The sequence below is a fragment of the Ipomoea nil genome, unplaced genomic scaffold (genome assembly GCF_001879475.1).
Source record: "Ipomoea nil cultivar Tokyo-kokei standard unplaced genomic scaffold, Asagao_1.1 scaffold3170, whole genome shotgun sequence".
NCBI lineage: Eukaryota > Viridiplantae > Streptophyta > Magnoliopsida > Solanales > Convolvulaceae > Ipomoea > Ipomoea nil.
In genome coordinates this window covers 635,544-656,166 of record NW_017619598.1, presented here as the reverse complement: position 1 = coordinate 656,166, position 20,623 = coordinate 635,544, and the positions used below count along the sequence as shown (strand labels likewise).

Genomic DNA, 20,623 nt, shown 5'->3' with positions numbered 1-20,623 from the left:
TTTTGAGGTTTGTTAATTCTCCACTTATAAATATTAATTCTTTATACAAGGAAAAGTATAACTCCACATGTATTTTGGAGAAGTATAAAAGTATATTAGTTTTGAAAATTCAAATCCAACCCTATATTTTACAGGGTAAAGTGAAGCTTACTTAGCTTATACTAATTTTTCTCTCCTCTCTATTTTTGTGTCAAATTATTTGTTTTATAGGTGAACATGAGTACGAATTCAAGATGAGGATGGATTTAGTCTATCGAAGAATAGAGGAAGAATTGGTGTTTGAAGAAATTATTTAGTTGTAATTTTATTTCAAATTTATGTATTAAGTTAAATTTAGATTATTTATTAAGTGTTGTAATATTAGCCTTAGCGTTTGGTTATAGGAGAAATACCTGAGCGTGACGGTAACACCAATTTCTTTTTGGTTAGTAAATGTTTCCGCTGGAGTATTAGTGAATTTTTAATTGAGAAAAAAAAAGTATTATTGTAAACAAAATTTGGTAACGGAAATGACGGTGTTACAATAAGCTTCCAACGTATTTCTGCTTATTTACTCTCCTATTTACATCGAATAGCAATAGCTTCAACTCAAATTGAGAAGAAAAATAATTAATCTTACTTTTATATATATATATATATATATATATATATATATATATATATATATATATATATTCTATTTATCAGTCAAAACAGTCCATGAATATAACTAATCACTTATGGTACGGTTCTTTGGTATTTCCCAGTATATAATCATACAGTCGGGGAGTAACACTGATAATTTGTTTACTGTTATATTTCAAATTTGGCGAGACTATAATCGAGAAGAATGCATGCCTCTTTTAGTAGCCAATGAGCTTATACAGCAATTGGTCAAATGTCGGCAGTTTTATTGAGTTCGAGGCCCTAATATCAAACAAGGATTTGTGAGGATATGTACCCGCACTCAGCTTGATATTGGAACATCCTTAGTACCCGCACTCAGTTTTATTGATATTTTTGTTGCGGTTTTTGAGGAGTTTTTGTAAGTGTGATTAGGAAAGAGCTAAAAATGTAGGTGAAAAAAAAAAGAAAAAAAAAATCAAATTATGACATTAAAAAAAAAACAGTAAAAAGTGGTTTAAAAGTCGGCGGTCACTCTGACGCGTCCCAACGGGCGTGTGGGAAACACGTGCCCGCTGGGGCGGCAGTGCGTCCCAATGGGTGCATGCTGTTTTTTTTTCCTAACATGATTTCTTGTTTTGCAGAAGGAAGAACCAACCAAATAACTCCATTCCACATCTACAAAGAACCCCATTCAAATTTTTTCACCCAACATAAACCAAGAATTATCTCCTAGTAGGGATGCTCTTAGAGAACGAATTGAGCTGAGCGAACGGCAAACATTGGAAAGTACAAAAGCTATGAAAGGAGGGCAAAATATTGAGTCTTGACACTTAAAATTTCATTTTGGCCAGTAGATATTTCAAGATAAGGATTGAAATTAATAGATATGGCAAAGTGGCAGTGGACAGTGCAGTGAACTGGCAATTCAAGAGTGATTGCTTAGAGGAATCAAATTGGAGTATCCGGCTAAGATGGCAATAGGGAGTGACAAGGAAAATTTGGATTCGAGTCTATTCGGCAAATTTGGAAAGAAATGTCAGTGAAGTTAACCAGAATGTGGCTGTGATCTTTCTTGCAAATATGCCATAACGTTTTTTTTTTTTTTTTTTTTTTTTTTTTTTTTTAAATTAGTGTTTCTCATCTGTTAGATATGGACACGTGGACGGGGACGGATGTCTTGCGTTCTGAGTTTTCTCCTGAGCGCACCGTTCTCATTTGTGCTTTCAAGTGAAAATAGGTGCACTTGTAAGTGATTGTACTTACAATTTTTACTTGCAAAGGTACACCAACTACATGCACTTATAACACATTTACTTGCACCAAAGTATGAGTTATTTACGAAAATGTCACGATTTGTTGTTCTGGACACGTGGACAGTTATAAATGGTTCTTATTTCTCACCTTGACGACCGTTCGCATTAGAGCGTCTCCACACACACACACACACACACACACACACACACACACACACACACACACACACACACACACACACACACACACATATATATATATATATATATATATATATATAATAATAATAATAATAATAATAATAATAATAATAATAATAAAAATTATATAAAATCTCTAAGAGTTAATCAACGATTTGGTCCCTCAATTATTGCCAAACTGTGAATATAGTCCTCTAATTCCTTAATCATCGATTTAGTCCCCGAAAATAATTGTTTTTAGTTGATTTAGTCCCTCCGGCCGTAGTTCGTCAACCAGCCGCCGAGAACTCCGATTAACCATGGGTATTTTGGTATTTTTCTTTGTTCAGCCCTCTTCTTACCTGAGAAAGCATAGCCAAACTGTGGAGTCCCAAATCGACAAAAATCCCTATCGCCGTGGAGTTCAAATTTGACCAAAATCAATGACATTGAAGAATCCAAGGAGCGGCGAAATGGACAGTGGAATTCGTAGAAGGATTGACAATGTGATACGCCTAAAGAGTTACTACAGAAAATACCTTATCGCCATGGACAAGCAATTCCTCCTGGGCGTCACAGGGAGACGAATTCGCCAAAACAACGCCTAAGAAATTGGGTTCAGAACCGGAATGGGAGCCCAACAAATAGGGACGAAAGGGAGTTGATTGCGTTGGAGAAATTCAATCACCCACGACATTCCTCATCGCCATCAAAACTGGATTCTATAGGAAGTTGATTGCGTTGAGACTCTTCCTGACTCGCCTAAGAAGGTGCCGCGATCGGAGGACAACGACGACGATGATTTAACCGATTTTCGTCTTTCGTTGTCGTCTTTGACCAGATCGCCGAGTGAATCGTTCGCTTCATTGCATGGTGGCCGGCTAATCTATTACTATGTGGCGGATGATAGGGGGAAGGTTGATGATGCGGTTGATGACCAATCTTTCCAATTTAAAGGGCATTGTTTAGAACAATTGACTGAGAAGAGGAATTGACAGGGTTGAGAACATCATCGTGTGCCTGCGCAATCCCTTCCCCGACCACCGCGGCGGAGATGCGGAGGCGTGGGTGGTGGCGGGTATGACTGCGACGCGGACTGATGAAACGGCGCGATTTGTCATGAACGAGGCCTTGATCAGAGACGCCTTGTCTTTCAATGCGCCAAAAATCAGTTCCCGGGAGCCGCTTTCTTCGAGTCATCGCGGGTTGTATTTTGAAATCGGTGATCCGCATGAGTTTTGAACATAGAATACGCCATTTCTTGTTCCAGCCCCAATCTCTGCAAGTAAGACAAGGCCACCGGCTGGTTAATCGGAGGTTGGTCAGGTAAGAAGAGGGCTGAAAGACCAAAATACCCATGGTTAATCGGAGTTCTCGCCGGCTGGTTGACGGACTACGGCCGGAGGGACTAAATCAACTAAAAACAATTATTTTTGGGGACTAAATCGATGATTAAGGAATTAGAGGACTACATTCACAGTTTGGCAATAATTGAGGGACCAAATTGTTGATTAACTCTTAATCTCTAATTATTAACCGATTCCAATTATATCTATTTTTGTGTCAAATTATTTTTATTACAGGTAAACATGAATACGAATTCAAGATGAGGATGGATTTAGTCTATTCTATTGGTGTTTGAAGAAATTATTTAGTTGTAATTTTATTTCAAATTTATGTATTAAGTTAAATTTTGATTATTTGTTAATTGTTGTAATATTAGCCTTAGCGTTTGGGTATATGAGAAATACCTGAGCATGGCGGTAACACCAATTTCTTTTTGGTTAGTAATGCTTCTGCTGGAGTATTTGTGAATTTTTAATTGAGAAAAAAAAATTATTGTAAACAAAATTTGGTAATGAAAATGGGGGTGTTACAATAAGTTTCCAACGTATTTCTGCCTATTTACTCTCCTATTTACATCGAATAACAATAGCTTCAACTCAAATCGAGATTGTTGGTCGTGAACTTCATCCTAGACACATATGGAATCAAATCAAGATTAGAGTGCTACGTGTCTTTCGTCTTCCAGAGACTAGAGGTTCTGAAACAATCAACTCTATAGAGTGTGTAGTCCATGATGTAGAGGTATTATTTTTATACTATTGTCTTAATATTTTATATCTTAATATAATTAATCAAAAACTATTTACTTGATTTTCCGTCCAAACAATAGTAAATAGTAAATGTAAATTTTAAAAAGGAACAGAAATATTTTACAATAATACCCTACATCATCATCAATTAAAAATGGAACAAAAAATAGGTAAAATGGAATAAGAAATGAATATTAATAATTGACTGAAAATTAAAAAATGAAAAAGAAACAAAAATTAGGTTAATTGAAAAATTAAATTAATATTAATAATTGACTGAAAAAAGATCCATAATTGACTAAAATAGAAAAAAAAATGGTAAGATCATTGCATTTTATTTTTTCACAATAATATTACATAGTATGATAGTAGAATAAATCCAATCACAATTATATCATAAATCTTTCACAATTTTAAACAATGAAACATAAATTAAAAATGAAACAAAAATTAAAAATAGAACGAAAATATTTCAATAATAATATTCTACCTCATCAAAGAAAGGTAAATTAAAAATGAAAAAGAATTATTTCAATAATAATATTCTACACCATCAATAGTAAATGCATATTTTAAACAGTAGTAAAGGTAAACAAAATACGGAACAAAAATTAAAATGGAACAAAAATATTTCAATAAAAATATTCTACATCATCAATTAAAAATGATTTGGAAATTAGTTAAAAATATCATTGCATCTAATATTCTAATTGACTGGGAAAAAAATACTTGGCTGAAAATGAATCTGATATTACTAATTGTCTGAAAACATAAAAGGAAATGAATATTAATAATTGATTGGCAATAAAAAATGATCCATAATTAACTAAAATGAAAAAAGAAATTGTCAAGATCATTGCATTTTAAACGGAAATTAAAAATTGGACAGAAATATTTCCATAAAAATATTCTATATCATCATTTAAAAAGGAACAGAAATTTGGTAAAAATATCACTGCATCTAATTTCTAATTGATAGAAAATAAAAAATAATAATTTTCTGAAAATGAATATGATATTACTAATTGACTGAAAATATAAAAGGATTACTAATTGACTGATTTTCTACCGTTATATATTTTCACCCGAGTCACCCATCCTGATGGACAGAAGGTTTTAGCTTTAGACGAAGATGAACAAGATTGTGTTGCTACTACCAATGTTGTCTGCAAAGAGGTTACAATAATGTGTATATACAATCGGTGATATTAAGTTTTATAAATGGCAAAATTGCTCTATGTCTATACAAAATATATATTTTCATTCTTATAACTGAGTTGCTAGAGAACGTGCACATTTGCCTAATATAAAAATACTGAACAATAATATGTTTTATTTTTTTTTTTAGTATACCCAGGGTTTCCACGCACATCTCAGTATGAAATTGATAGTATTCACTCTTGAATTGCCCGTTCACTGCACGGTTTGAACTTTCCTCTACTCAGCATGCTGATGCCTTCGCCAATTTCTCTTTCTCGATCTCGACTTTCCTCTGCTCAGCATGCTGATGCCTTCTACAATTTCTCCTTCTCGATCTCGACTTTGCTGAGCAATGCCATGTGCGAGAGCTTGAAAAACACATCTCAGTATGAAATTGATAGTATTCACTCTTGAATTGCCCGTTCACTGGACGGTTTGAACTTTCCTCTACTCAGCATGCTGATGCCTTCTCCAATTTCTCTTTCTCGATCTCGACTTTCCTCTACTCAACATGCTGATGCCTTCTACAATTTATCTTTCTCGATCTCGACTTTGCTGAGCAATGCCATGTGCGAGAGCTTGAAAAACACATCTCAGTATGAAATTGATAGTATTCACTCTTGAATTGCCCGTTCACTGCACGGTTTGAACTTTCCTCTACTCAGCATGTTGATGCCTTCTCCAATTTCTCTTTCTCGATCTTGACTTTCCTCTACTCAGCATGCTGATGCCTTCTCCAATTTCTCTTTCTCGATCTCGACTTTCCTCTACTCAGCATGCTGATGCCTTCTACAATTTCTCTTTCTCGATCTCGACTTTGCTGAGCAATGCCATGTGCGAGAGCTTGAAAAACACATCTCAGTATGAAATTGATAGTATTCATACTTGAATTGCCCGTTCACTGCACGGTTTGAACTTTCCTCTACTCAGCATGTTGATGCCTTCTCTAATTTCTCTTTCTTGATCTTGACTTTCCTCTACTCAGCATGCTGATGCCTTCTACAATTTCTCTTTCTCGATCTCGACTTTGCTGAGCAATGCCATGTGCGAGAGCTTGAAAAACTCATCTCAATATGAAATTGATAGTATTCACTCTTGAATTGCCCGTTCACTGCACGGTTTGAACTTTCCTCTACTTAGCATGCTGATGCCTTCTCCAATTTCTCTTTCTCGATCTCGACTTTCCTCTGCTCAGCATGCTGATGCCTTCTACAATTTCTCTTTCTCGATCTCGACTTTGCTGAGCAATGCCATGTGCGAGAGCTTGAAAAACACATCTCAGTATGAAATTGATAGTATTCACTCTTGAATTGCCCGTTCACTGCACGGTTTGAACTTCCTCTACTCAGCATGTTGATGCCTTCTCCAATTTCTCTTTCTCGATCTTGACTTTCCTCTACTCAGCATGCTGATGCCTTCTACAATTTCTCTTTCTCGATCTCGACTTTGCTGAGCAATGCCATGTGCGAGAGCTTGAAAAACTCATCTCAATATGAAATTGATAGTATTTACTCTTGAATTGCCCGTTCACTGCACGGTTTGAACTTTCCTCTACTTAGCATGCTGATGCCTTCTCCAATTTCTCTTTCTCGATCTCGACTTTCCTCTGCTCAGCATGCTGATGCCTTCTACAATTTCTCTTTCTCGATCTCGACTTTGCTGAGCAATGCCATGTGCGAGAGCTTGAAAAACACATCTCAGTATGAAATTGATAGTATTCACTCTTGAATTGCCCGTTCACTGCACGGTTTGAACTTCCTCTACTCAGCATGTTGATGCCTTCTCCAATTTCTCTTTCTCGATCTTGACTTTCCTCTACTCAGCATGCTGATGCCTTCTACAATTTCTCTTTCTCGATCTCGACTTTGCTGAGCAATGCCATGTGCGAGAGCTTGAAAAACTCATCTCAATATGAAATTGATAGTATTCACTCTTGAATTGCCCGTTCACTGCACGGTTTGAACTTTCCTCTACTTAGCATGCTGATGCCTTCTCCAATTTCTCTTTCTCGATCTCGACTTTCCTCTGCTCAGCATGCTGATGCCTTCTACAATTTCTCTTTCTCGATCTCGACTTTGCTGAGCAATGCCATGTGCGAGAGCTTGAAAAACACATCTCAGTATGAAATTGATAGTATTCACTCTTGAATTGCCCGTTCACTGCACGGTTTGAACTTCCTCTACTCAGCATGTTGATGCCTTCTCCAATTTCTCTTTCTCGATCTTGACTTTCCTCTACTCAGCATGCTGATGCCTTCTACAATTTCTCTTTCTCGATCTCGACTTTGCTGAGCAATGCCATGTGCGAGAGCTTGAAAAACTCATCTCAATATGAAATTGATAGTATTCACTCTTGAATTGCCCGTTCACTGCACGGTTTGAACTTTCCTCTACTTAGCATGCTGATGCCTTCTCCAATTTCTCTTTCTCGATCTCGACTTTCCTCTGCTCAGCATGCTGATGCCTTCTACAATTTTTCTTTCTCGATCTCGACTTTGCTGAGCACTGCCATGTGCGAGATCTTGAAAAACACATCTCAGTATGAAATTGATAGTATTCACTCTTGAATTGCCCGTTCACTGCACGGTTTGAACTTTCCTCTACTCAGCATGTTGATGCCTTCTCCAATTTCTCTTTCTCGATATTGACTTTCCTCTACTCAGCATGCTGATGCCTTCTCCAATTTCTCTTTCTCGATCTCGACTTTCCTCTACTCAGCATGCTGATGCCTTCTACAATTTCTCTTTCTCGATCTCGACTTTGCTGAGCAATGCCATGTGCGAGAGCTTGAAAAACACATCTCAGTATGAAATTGATAGTATTCATACTTGAATTGCCCGTTCACTGCACGGTTTGAACTTTCCTCTACTCAGCATGTTGATGCCTTCTCTAATTTCTCTTTCTTGATCTTGACTTTCCTCTACTCAGCATGCTGATGCCTTCTACAATTTCTCTTTCTCGATCTCGACTTTGCTGAGCAATGCCATGTGCGAGAGCTTGAAAAACTCATCTCAATATGAAATTGATAGTATTCACTCTTGAATTGCCCGTTCACTGCACGGTTTGAACTTTCCTCTACTTAGCATGCTGATGCCTTCTCCAATTTCTCTTTCTCGATCTCGACTTTCCTCTGCTCAGCATGCTGATGCCTTCTACAATTTCTCTTTCTCGATCTCGACTTTGCTGAGCAATGCCATGTGCGAGAGCTTGAAAAACACATCTCAGTATGAAATTGATAGTATTCACTCTTGAATTGCCCGTTCACTGCACGGTTTGAACTTCCTCTACTCAGCATGTTGATGCCTTCTCCAATTTCTCTTTCTCGATCTTGACTTTCCTCTACTCAGCATGCTGATGCCTTCTACAATTTCTCTTTCTCGATCTCGACTTTGCTGAGCAATGCCATGTGCGAGAGCTTGAAAAACTCATCTCAATATGAAATTGATAGTATTTACTCTTGAATTGCCCGTTCACTGCACGGTTTGAACTTTCCTCTACTTAGCATGCTGATGCCTTCTCCAATTTCTCTTTCTCGATCTCGACTTTCCTCTGCTCAGCATGCTGATGCCTTCTACAATTTCTCTTTCTCGATCTCGACTTTGCTGAGCAATGCCATGTGCGAGAGCTTGAAAAACACATCTCAGTATGAAATTGATAGTATTCACTCTTGAATTGCCCGTTCACTGCACGGTTTGAACTTCCTCTACTCAGCATGTTGATGCCTTCTCCAATTTCTCTTTCTCGATCTTGACTTTCCTCTACTCAGCATGCTGATGCCTTCTACAATTTCTCTTTCTCGATCTCGACTTTGCTGAGCAATGCCATGTGCGAGAGCTTGAAAAACTCATCTCAATATGAAATTGATAGTATTCACTCTTGAATTGCCCGTTCACTGCACGGTTTGAACTTTCCTCTACTTAGCATGCTGATGCCTTCTCCAATTTCTCTTTCTCGATCTCGACTTTCCTCTGCTCAGCATGCTGATGCCTTCTACAATTTCTCTTTCTCGATCTCGACTTTGCTGAGCAATGCCATGTGCGAGAGCTTGAAAAACACATCTCAGTATGAAATTGATAGTATTCACTCTTGAATTGCCCGTTCACTGCACGGTTTGAACTTCCTCTACTCAGCATGTTGATGCCTTCTCCAATTTCTCTTTCTCGATCTTGACTTTCCTCTACTCAGCATGCTGATGCCTTCTACAATTTCTCTTTCTCGATCTCGACTTTGCTGAGCAATGCCATGTGCGAGAGCTTGAAAAACTCATCTCAATATGAAATTGATAGTATTCACTCTTGAATTGCCCGTTCACTGCACGGTTTGAACTTTCCTCTACTTAGCATGCTGATGCCTTCTCCAATTTCTCTTTCTCGATCTCGACTTTCCTCTGCTCAGCATGCTGATGCCTTCTACAATTTTTCTTTCTCGATCTCGACTTTGCTGAGCACTGCCATGTGCGAGATCTTGAAAAACACATCTCAGTATGAAATTGATAGTATTCACTCTTGAATTGCCCGTTCACTGCACGGTTTGAACTTTCCTCTACTCAGCATGTTGATGCCTTCTCCAATTTCTCTTTCTCGATATTGACTTTCCTCTACTCAGCATGCTGATGCCTTCTACAATTTCTCTTTCTCGATCTCGACTTTGCTGAGCAATGCCATGTGCGAGAGCTTGAAAAACACATCTCAGTATGAAATTGATTGTATTAACTCTTGAATTGCCCGTTCACTGCACGGTTTGAACTTTCTTCTACTCAGCATGCTGATGCCTTCTCCAATTTCTCTTTCTCGATCTCGACTTTCCTCTGCTCAGTGTGCTGAGCAATGCCATGTGCGAGAGCTTGAAAAACACATCTTAGTATGAAATTGATAGTATTCACTCTTGAATTGCCCGTTCACCGCACGGTTTGAACTTTCCTCTGCTCAGCGTGCTGAGCAATGCCATTTGCGAGAGCTTGATAACGGAAGTCCAAAGACTGGGTGACGCTCTGGAACCTCAAGGGATCAGATGCTTGAAGAACTGGATTATAGATTTATGAAGATAAGGTCAACACACATTTTATCACACACTATACCAAAAACTAATTAACCCAAAAGGATGGAAATAGGCAGGGATACCTTTGACGGAATCAACAAAGAGAATAAAAGGGTCCACCTCATCAATGGGTGACTGCAACTCTTCATCGTCACTAAAATCATCATCAGACGAGTCATCATCTTCAGCTTTGAAATGCCATTTCTCTATCAGACCCATCTTCATCATCATCACTTTGAAATCCATCCATCTTAATACATATAAGCATCTATATGAAGAATAATCCAAATACATGTGTGTGTGTGTGCATACAGAAAACCGCTTAGGGCACGCCATCTTCATGCTTGAACCACGCAATCTTTGAATTTTCCAGGGCTAACACTAGGGGAGAAAGTGGCGGATAGGTCCCATGTTCATTCTACTATTTTTTTTTTTTAAATAAATTTGTTGTGATACGCATTGCTATTAAATTTTAGGGAAAAAGATCAAATAAAGCTCTTGAACTTACCTAAAGGTTCCTAAACTTTTTAAAGTTACAATTAAACTCATTAACATTTCATTTTAGTGTAATAAAACTCAAAAATAAGTTAGTGACCTGCTATCACATGTCAATATCCTGGCCCAAACCGACGACATTTCTTCCCGAATTTTCCAAATAGACTCGAATCCGAAGTTGCCTTGACGCTCCATGGTTCCATCTCAACCAGGCAGTCCAATCAGATTCACTCTTGAATTGCCCGTTCACTGCACGGTTCATCACCAACAAGAAAAATAATTAATCTTACGTATATATTCTATTTATCAGTCAAAACAGTCCATGAATATAGCTAATCACTTATGGTACGGTTGTTTGGTATTGCCCAGTATATAATCATACAGTCGGGGAGTAACACTGATAATTTGTTTACTGTTATATTTCAAATTTGGCGAGACTATAATCGAGAAGAATGCATGCCTCTTTTACTGCCAATGAGCTTATACAGCAATTGGTCAAATGGCGGCAGTTTTATTGAGTTCGAGGCCCTAATATCAAACAAGGATTTGTGAGGATATGTACCCGCACTCAGCTTGATATTGGAACATCCTTAGTACCCGCACTCAGTTTTATTGATATTTTTGTTGCGGTTTTTGAGGAGTTTTTGTAAGTGTGATTAGGAAAGAGCTAAAAATGTAGGTGAAAAAAAAAGAAAAAAAAACAAATAATGACATTTAAAAAAAAACAGTAAAAAGTGGTTTAAAAGTCGGCGGCCACTCTGACGCGTCCCAACGGGCGCATGCAGGGCCGTATTTTAAGTTTTGGTGGCCCTGTTCTAGTAAATAAATGTGGCCCTACCAAAATCATAATTTTTAAAACTAATACATGCAAGTTTCGAACCTTTGACCTCCAAGTTAAATTACAATAAATACACATTCTTACCATCTCTTCATAAAACCTTTAAAGTTTAATTGAAAACTTTTTAATTTTTATTTTTAAACTAGCTAGGTAAAAATTAAATATTGAACCTCTAAATTTTGGGGCCCCTCTAAAATTAGGGGCCCTGTGCGGTAGCCCAGCTTGCACAGCCTAAAATCCGGCCCTGGGCGCATGGGAAACACGTGCCCGCTGGGGCGGCAGTGCGTCCCAACAGGTGCGTGCTGTTTTTTTTTTTTTTTTTTTTCTAACATGATTTCTTGTTTTGCAAAAGGAAGAACCAACCAAATAACTCCATTCCACATCTACAAAGAACCCCATTCAAATTTTTTCACCCAACATAAACCAAGAATTATCTCTAAGTAGGGATGCTCTTAGAGAACGAATTGAGCTGAGCGAACTGCAAACATTGGAAAGTACAAAAGCTATGAAAGGAGGGCAAAATATTGAGTCTTGACACTTAAAATTTCATTTTGGCCAGTAGATATTTCGAGATAAAGATTGAAATTAATAGAAATGGCAAAGTGGCAGTGGACAGTGCAGTGAACTGGCAATTCAAGAGTGATTGCTTAGAGGAATCAAATTGGAGTATCCGGCTATGATGGCAATAGGGAGTGACAAGGAAAATTTGGATTCGAGTCTATTCCGCAAATTTGGAAAGAAATGTCAGTGAAGTTAGCCAGAATGTGGCTGTGATCTTTCTTGCAAATATGCCATAACGTTTTTTTTCTTTTAAATTAGTGTTTCTCATCTGTTAGATATGGACACGTGGACGGGGACGGATGTCTTGGGCTCACCGTTCTCATTTGTGCTTTCAAGTGAAAATAGGTGCACTTGTAAGTGATTGTACTTACACTTTTTACTTGCAAAGGTACACCAACTACACGCACTTATAACACATTTACTTGCACCAAAGTCTGAGTTATTTACGAAAATGTCACGATTTGTTGATCTGGACACGTGGACAGTTATAAATGGTTTTTATTTCTCACCTTGATGACCGTTCGCATTAGAGCGTCTCCACACACACACACACACACACACACACACACACACACACACACACACACACACACACACACACACACACACACACACACACACATATATATATATATATATATATATATATATATATATATATATATATATATATATATATATATATATATATATATATATATATATATACTTGAGTTCAAATGAAGAACGGTATATTATAGAGGCTGCGAGGACTAATATGACGTTTGTCATTACTCTATATGTCGTGTGTATGGCATGATGTAGTCGTGTGCCATAGTTTGTATGTCGCGTGCATATGTTATTTATTAATAGAGTCTGTGTTTGAAACCTGATATTTACGTGTGTGCTTGTGTGCCATTGTGTATTAAGTTGTGTACTTGATAGTAATTTTTTGTGTGACCAAAATTGGTCAGCACAGTCCTCTCTCTCTCTCTCTCTCTCTCTATATATATATATATATATATATGTGTGTGTGTGTGTGTGTGTGTGTGTGTGTGTGTGTGTATATGTATATATATATATATGTATATTTATGTATATATGTGTGTGTAAGTTATATATATATATATATATATATATATATATATATATATATATATATATATATATATATATACACACACACACACACACACACACACACACACACACACACACACACACACATATATATATATATATATATATATATATATATATATATATATATATATATATAGATTTTGGATCCAGTGAAACCACCCTAATTAGGTGAGATCATGAGATTCGATCTTGTGCATTCAAATTTTTTATTTTAACGGTTCAGATTTCTGGATTGTTTTATTTGTTAATTGACGATCTGTAAAATAATTTGGGGTGGTTGAGTAATTTTGCACACTCATTAATTTCAATCCATATCAAAATCTTGATATTATCTTTATTTCCTTGTGCGATTGTGTTTCTTTGTATCTACAGTTACAGCTCCTACGCTTTTCTTCTTGCAACCATCGAATTCAAGCGGCTCGGTGATTACACCATCAATCTCTTCGTGTCAGTGGTTGTAGTACCGGATTCTCCATGGTTGGCTCTCCCATCAGGCGGTCAAAGTGTCGAAAGAGTCGTTCTTCTGGTGGTGGTAAGGTATTTTTGTACTCCATTGTTTTTTTCTTCTTATTTTTCTTTGGTTCATTGTTGTTCGCCGGGTGGGTGTTCGGATGGCGAAACGGGGGGGTGGGGGTCGATGGCAGTAGGGTTTTTGTGTGGTATCGTTAGGCTTGGTGTGGGTATTTGTTTGGCTAAAATGGAAAAGAAAATGGTAAGATCATTGCGTTTTAATTTTTCACAATAATATTACATAGTAGAATAAATCAAATCACAATTATATCATAAATCATTCACAATTTTAAACAATAGAACATAAATTAAAAATAGACCGAAAATATTTCAATAATAATATTCTACATCATAAAAGAAAGGTAAATTAAAAATGGAAAGGAAATATTTCAATAATAATATTCTTCACCATCAATAGTAAATGCATATTTTAACAATAGTAAAGGTAAACAAAAAATGGAACAAAAATTAAAATGAAACAGAAATATGTTAATAAAAATATTCTACATCATCAATTAAAAATGGTTCGGAAATTGGGTAAAAATATCACTGCATCTAATATTCTAATTGACTAATTGACTCAAAATAAAAAAAATACTTGGCTGAAAATGAATTTGATATTACTATTTTTTTTAGGGGAATCTGATATTACTAATTGACTGAAAATATAAAAGGAAATGAATATTAATAATTGATTGCAAATAAAAAATGATTCATAATTGACTAAAATGAAAAAAGAAATTGTCAGATCATTGCATTTTAATTAAAAATGGAACGGAAATTAAAAATTGGACAGAAATATTTCAATAAAAATATTATACATCATCAATTAAAAATGGATCAGAAATTAGGTAAAAATATCACTGCATCTAATTTCTAATTGACTGAAAATAAAAAATAATAATTTTCTGAAAATGAATATGATATTACTAATTGACTGAAAATATAAAAGGATCACTAATTGACTGATATTCTACCCTTATATAGACGAAGATGGACAAGATTGTGTTGCTACTACCAATGTTGTCTACAAAAGAAGTTTCAATAATGTGTAAATACAATCAGTGATATTATGTTTCTTTAAATGGCAAAATTGCTCTTGATGGAGAAAATTGATCCAGGAATATGACCCAGGGTATGTATTTATATGAATCAACAATCTCCCTAAGAAAATATGAATAATGTAAAGTGGTGATTGCAGGGAATCAATAAATAAATAGACATGACACAAAGATATTTAACGTGAAAACAAATATGGTGAAAACCACGAGCCTTTTTGGGCTAAGCCAAGTCGAAATCCACTAAGTTGTAGGTGTAGTACATGTACATAGATGGATAGAAGAGGTAGAAGAGGTTATTTAAGAGAGAGGTTATCATTTGAGACTGGCGTGGCCCCTTCCTCTGTCTTTCTGAGCCTTTATATAAAGTAACTTCCTGACAGTTACAACTTCCCGTAGCCTTCCCTATTTGCTTGCCATGAATTCTTCACTTTGACTAATATTATTATTTTTATTATTATAAATGATAATAATAATAATAATAATAATAATAATAATAATAATAATAATAATAATAATAATAATAATAATAATAATAATAGTAATAACAATAATATGACATGCATATTATTATACTATTCCATCATGAGTCCCCCACTTTCTTAACTGTAAGTATTTGTCAGTATAAGAAAGTAGAAACTAATGTTCACCAAATAAAAATGACACTCGGAGTGCATCCTTAAAGAGCCGTGTAGTCGGACTACATGTTTGTGCGCGGAGCACCAAAGTGTGTTTGCGCGCGGAGCACCAAAGTTCTGACCTTCCCTACTCGGAGCATTGATGACCATATTAGAGTCACACTTAGGTACATAGAGCACCAAGGAGTTCATGGCGGTCATTTCCTGTAATTGACATATATGACAAATGATCAGCGGGGCATGCCCTTATCTATTTAAATGTGAAATTAAAAATTGAAGATATGTTCAAAAATCTCTATCTTCCTTTAATTTATTGTGACCAACACCAAACTTATTCTTCGGAATTGTTGTTGTAAGATGTAGCGCGGAGCTACCGTGAAATTTAAGAGGTAGCGCTGAGCTTACAGTAAAATTTCGATGGTGGCAGCACAGGGCTTGCCTCGCAATATAATTGGTAGCACAGAGTTTACCATATTACGTTATATAAGTGACAACATCAATTTTCGAATAAATTGGCAATTGGTCACATTCACAATTCGACTAATAATAATAATAATAATAATAATAATAATAATAATAATAATAATAATAATAATAATAATAATAATAATAATAATCATAATAAAACATAATAGCAATAATAATACTTATCTTTAATATTTGGGAAGAGGGGGGAGACACATTATCACGCAAGAACCAGAACATTTTCACGCAAAGAAACCAGAACAGGTCGTTGTCGTCTTCCCCATGCGTGGCCGGTCGGTGACCCTTCCATGCGCAGCCACTGCCGAAACTGCACCACCAAAGACAGCAGTTGATTGCCAAGACGAAAACCTCGACTCCCTAGGATGCCTGATACAGACACGCACAACTGCGAAGTCCGAACTGGAAAATCGAAGCCGCCGCCCCCACCTTGCCTCCTTCGTCTGTTCTCCGACTCGGAACCCACCTCGGGAAACTTCTCCAGAAGCTCGTCTGGCGAAGCTTTGGTTGCTGCTGCAGTCACACTATCCATTTTTGCTTCAAGGTTCAAGATTTGAAAGAAACAGAGAGAGATGGAAGGACAAGGTGTTTCTTCAGAATTGTATTATTTGCATGGATATTGTAGATAATGTATCGGATGGAATGATGAGGTTTGCTTATGCATGAGAAAAGATGAACAATATAATTATGAATATTATAAAAATGAATAACATATTTCGTGGTGAGATACGAATGGAAAGCAAATTAAACTTGAGTATTTAATCAGCTAGGGATAGATAGGAGAGAGAGCACGCTTAAGCTTGTACAACGGCTCTCAATAAGAGCACCATTGATGGAGAAAATTGATCCAGGAATATGACCCATGGTATGTATTTTAAATGAATCAACAATCTCCCTAAGAAAATATGAATAATGTAAAGTGGTGATTGCAGGGAATCAATAAATAAATAGACATGACACAAAGATATTGTTGGAGGATAAAAATGTAATATCCTCCCCTTCCATTTTATTTCTTTTATCTTTTATTTTTCCCTTATATAAACCAGTAGCTCATCATCAATAATAACACCTTTCTTCTTCATCTTCCCGCACCTCTCGTTTCTCTCTGCTTCCTTCATTCTCCATCAATGTAGTCTCTTATTCCAACATGGTATCAGAGCGGCGAGACAGCCACGCCGCCGCTGTCACCGTCGCCGAAAAATTGAGTCAAAGCACGGCTCATCCGGTGATGTCGATTGTTAAATCCCCAATTCCGCAGAGGAAGCCAAACAATCCGATTGCTACGCAGAGTAGTCGATCAATTCCGCAGAGGAATCTAGAAGACAAGGAGAATCCGATTGCTAGAACCTCCCCAGCCGCAGAGGAAGGAGTTCGTAGCTCACACCGGTTGAAGCAGATGGAGCAGTTCTCCGATTCAGCCATAACCGTAGCCGATCCGCAGCGGAAGGCGATCCATGAAGCTTATCCGTCGTTTCCGGTCCAATCCTCCGATTCAGCCACAGCAGTTGTGTCTTTCCATCCGAAATTTCGGAGAGAAACGGAGAGGAGTATCGCCGGAATTGGAGCAGAGGATACGGCATTGAGGAAGCTTACGAAGGTTCCAGTGGAGTATCGCTATACTTGGCGAGAAGTATCGCTATATTTTGATTATCATGAAGTGGCTGCGAAGAAGGGGGTCTCGTTTGCAGTGGAGAGTCTCAAATCTGGTAATCCTTCTAATCTAGCATCTACGTCTTTTGGTAAGGCTATTAAGGGGATTAGACATGCTGATTGTGTTGAGATTAGTGAACAATTGTTAGATACACCAACTGTTTGTAAAAATGCATCAGTGAGCCTGAATCCCAGGAATGCTGGGTTGGACACTAAAAATGGTGCGGTGATCGTGGACGACGAGCCTGTTAAGTATTTCGCTATTGCGAAGGCTGCAGGTAGCGTTGATATGTCTTTAGGTATCAAGCTGGGTGTTCAGTACAGTCTTTGGGGAGGCTCTGTTCTCAATTTGGGGACTAAGAAACACAAAGACAAGTACTTTGAAGGCATAAACAACCTGGAATACACCGGTTGCTTTGCAATGACTGAGCTTCATCATGGTTCCAATGTTCAAGGCCTTCAAACTGTTGCCACCTTTGATCCACTTAAGGGTGAATTTATTATAGACACACCTAATGATGGGGCCATTAAATGGTGGATTGGTAATGCTGCTGTCCATGGTAAATTTGCAACAGTTTTTGCAAGATTGTTGCTACCATCTCATGATTCAAAAGGTGTTTCCGACATGGGTGTTCATGCTTTCATTGTTCCAATAAGGGATCTAAAGACATACAAAACTCTACCAGGAGTAGAAATACATGACTGTGGTCACAAAATTGGGTTGAATGGAGCAGACATCAGCAAGGTTGTTGTTAAGGAGCTGACTAGTTGGGTGATTTACTCTGATGAGGAGCAGAAGTTCAACAAAGACATAACTGTTCGTCTTATACAGAGTGAACTACTGAGCTTTGCAGAATATAACAATCATATGGCGGAACTTATTAATGCTGAAAGAAATAAGTCTGCAACTGTGTTTTCGATTTCTCTTATACAAACATTGCTGAAGATTGATTCAAAAGCTCTATTGGAGCTGCAAGATCTTGTGGATGCATTGGGAAAGCTTGCTGCAAGACCTGGTTCTCACGAGTCATTGAAACAACTAGTTGAGATAGCCAAGAATACTTCTGCTAATGTTATGGCTTCGTCTGGTGCTTCTGGCTGGAAGGAGGATAATTTCAAACAATCTAAAGAAAAAAAAAAAGGCTGCTATGCTCCCTCCAAGCGGTGGAGATAAGAGCTCATTTGAATGTGTTGAGCCAGGCCCTGCTGGATTCCATGAACAGGTCTCCAAGCGGTGGAGGCTATGCTATCCTGTTGTTACATATTTGCCCAAGTCAAAAGCAGATAAGAAGGAGAGTTTGTTAGGAAACACTAAAGATTCTATAGATGAATCAGATGTGGCTAAGGTAGTGGAAGAAGATATGGCTGATTTTAAAGAGGATGTCCAAGTTGAATGGGTTTCATATTGGAAGCTAAAGTTTACAGTCAGTTTGGTTGATGATTTCACAAGATTCACTCAAAATGCAGTCCCACCAAATATTGTTTTTTTTTTCTCTTTTGTATCTAAGCTGGGCATGTAGGATCTACACGCTCCAGCTTACCGGGGGGTGTTGGAGGATAAAAATGTAATATCCTCCCCTTCCATTTTATTTCTTTTATCTTTTATTTTTCCCTTATATAAACCAGTAGCTCATCATCAATAATAACACCTTTCTTCTTCATCTTCCCGCACCTCTAGTTTCTCTCCGCTTCCTTCGTTCTCCATCAATGTAGTCTCTTATTCCAACAGATATTTAACGTGGAAACCAATATGGTGAAAACCACGAGCCTTTTTTGGGCTAAGCCAAGCTGAAATCCACTAAGTTTTAGGTGTAGTACATGTACATAGATGGCCATGGCCATGATATAGAAGGGGTAGAAGAGGTTATTTAAGAGAGAGTTTCTCATTTGAGACTGGCGTGCCCCCTTCCTCTGTCTTCGTGAGCCTTTATATAAAGTAACTTCCTGACAATTACAATTTCCCGTAGCCTTCCCTATTTGCTTGCCATGACTTCTTCTCTTTGACTAATATTATTATTTTTATTATTATTGTAAGTGTACAAATGATACACATTAAAACCCTTTTATGTTGGCTAATTTTATTGTCAAAATAATTAGATTTTATTTTGAAATTATCATTTGAACCGTGGACCGTCTCCTATCAAAAAGCTATGAATATTATACATGGTAAATCTTCTAGAAGCTTTCGAGTGTTTGGTCCGTGATTCAATTCAGACTTGAAGAAATTAAATAAGTGGACTTGATTAAACTAGAGATGCTAATTAGTGGAATAAATTATGCATGGATTTATTGTTGTGAATAGCGTTGAAGGTATGTGGTGAAGGAAAGTTGTGGTGTGGATTTTATTGATTAGAAATTTATGGAGTGGTTCTGAATGGTTGCTGGTGTGTGAATAGTAACATTTGTGGAAAGTTGGTAGCTTTGGTTTTACTATTTAAAGGAATGGTTTCCTCATGCGGAAAGATGAATTGAGAACTGTAAAATTGAGTGAAAGACATTCTAGAAAGCTACTGTATTAATCTCCATTATTATTATATTTTTTTTTGAGGATTTCTGTCTGAGTTGCAAAGTCGGTACCTGGTACAACTGAAGCTTCGCTTGATCACGGCATGCACGTACAATCATGAGTAGATGTTAGGAAGGTGTTGTAGTGGTAAAGGCTGAGGGCCATTTGTACTTACCTCTTGTAAATTCAGGATAGCTCTCGCAATGTGTAAGAATCAAATTAGCAATGTCTTCATTCGAGCAGTATTAAACTAACATGGTCCATAAAAGAATTAAACTAACAACACTAATTTAATTTAAATCTAATAAAACCAATAAAATAGCCAATAGTGTAAATTAATAATAATAATATTATGACATGCATATTATATTACTCCATCAGCTCTATATCT

The 20,623-nt window shown here is 37.0% G+C and overlaps 1 long non-coding RNA gene across 2 annotated transcripts; it reads right to left on the bottom strand.

Annotated features, from left to right (window-relative positions):
- Positions 1 to 9,677: 9,677 nt before the first annotated feature.
- Positions 9,678 to 10,564, bottom strand: LOC109167952. Of its 2 annotated transcripts, none has more exons than XR_002051955.1 (3): positions 10,455 to 10,564; positions 10,250 to 10,356; positions 9,678 to 9,714 (listed from the first exon to the last, which is right to left on the bottom strand). It is a non-coding gene; the product is annotated as an uncharacterized LOC109167952 (long non-coding RNA). The 2 variants fall into 2 exon arrangements; XR_002051954.1 differs by lacking the exon at positions 9,678 to 9,714 and adding an exon at positions 10,097 to 10,134.
- Positions 10,565 to 20,623: the final 10,059 nt, after the last annotated feature.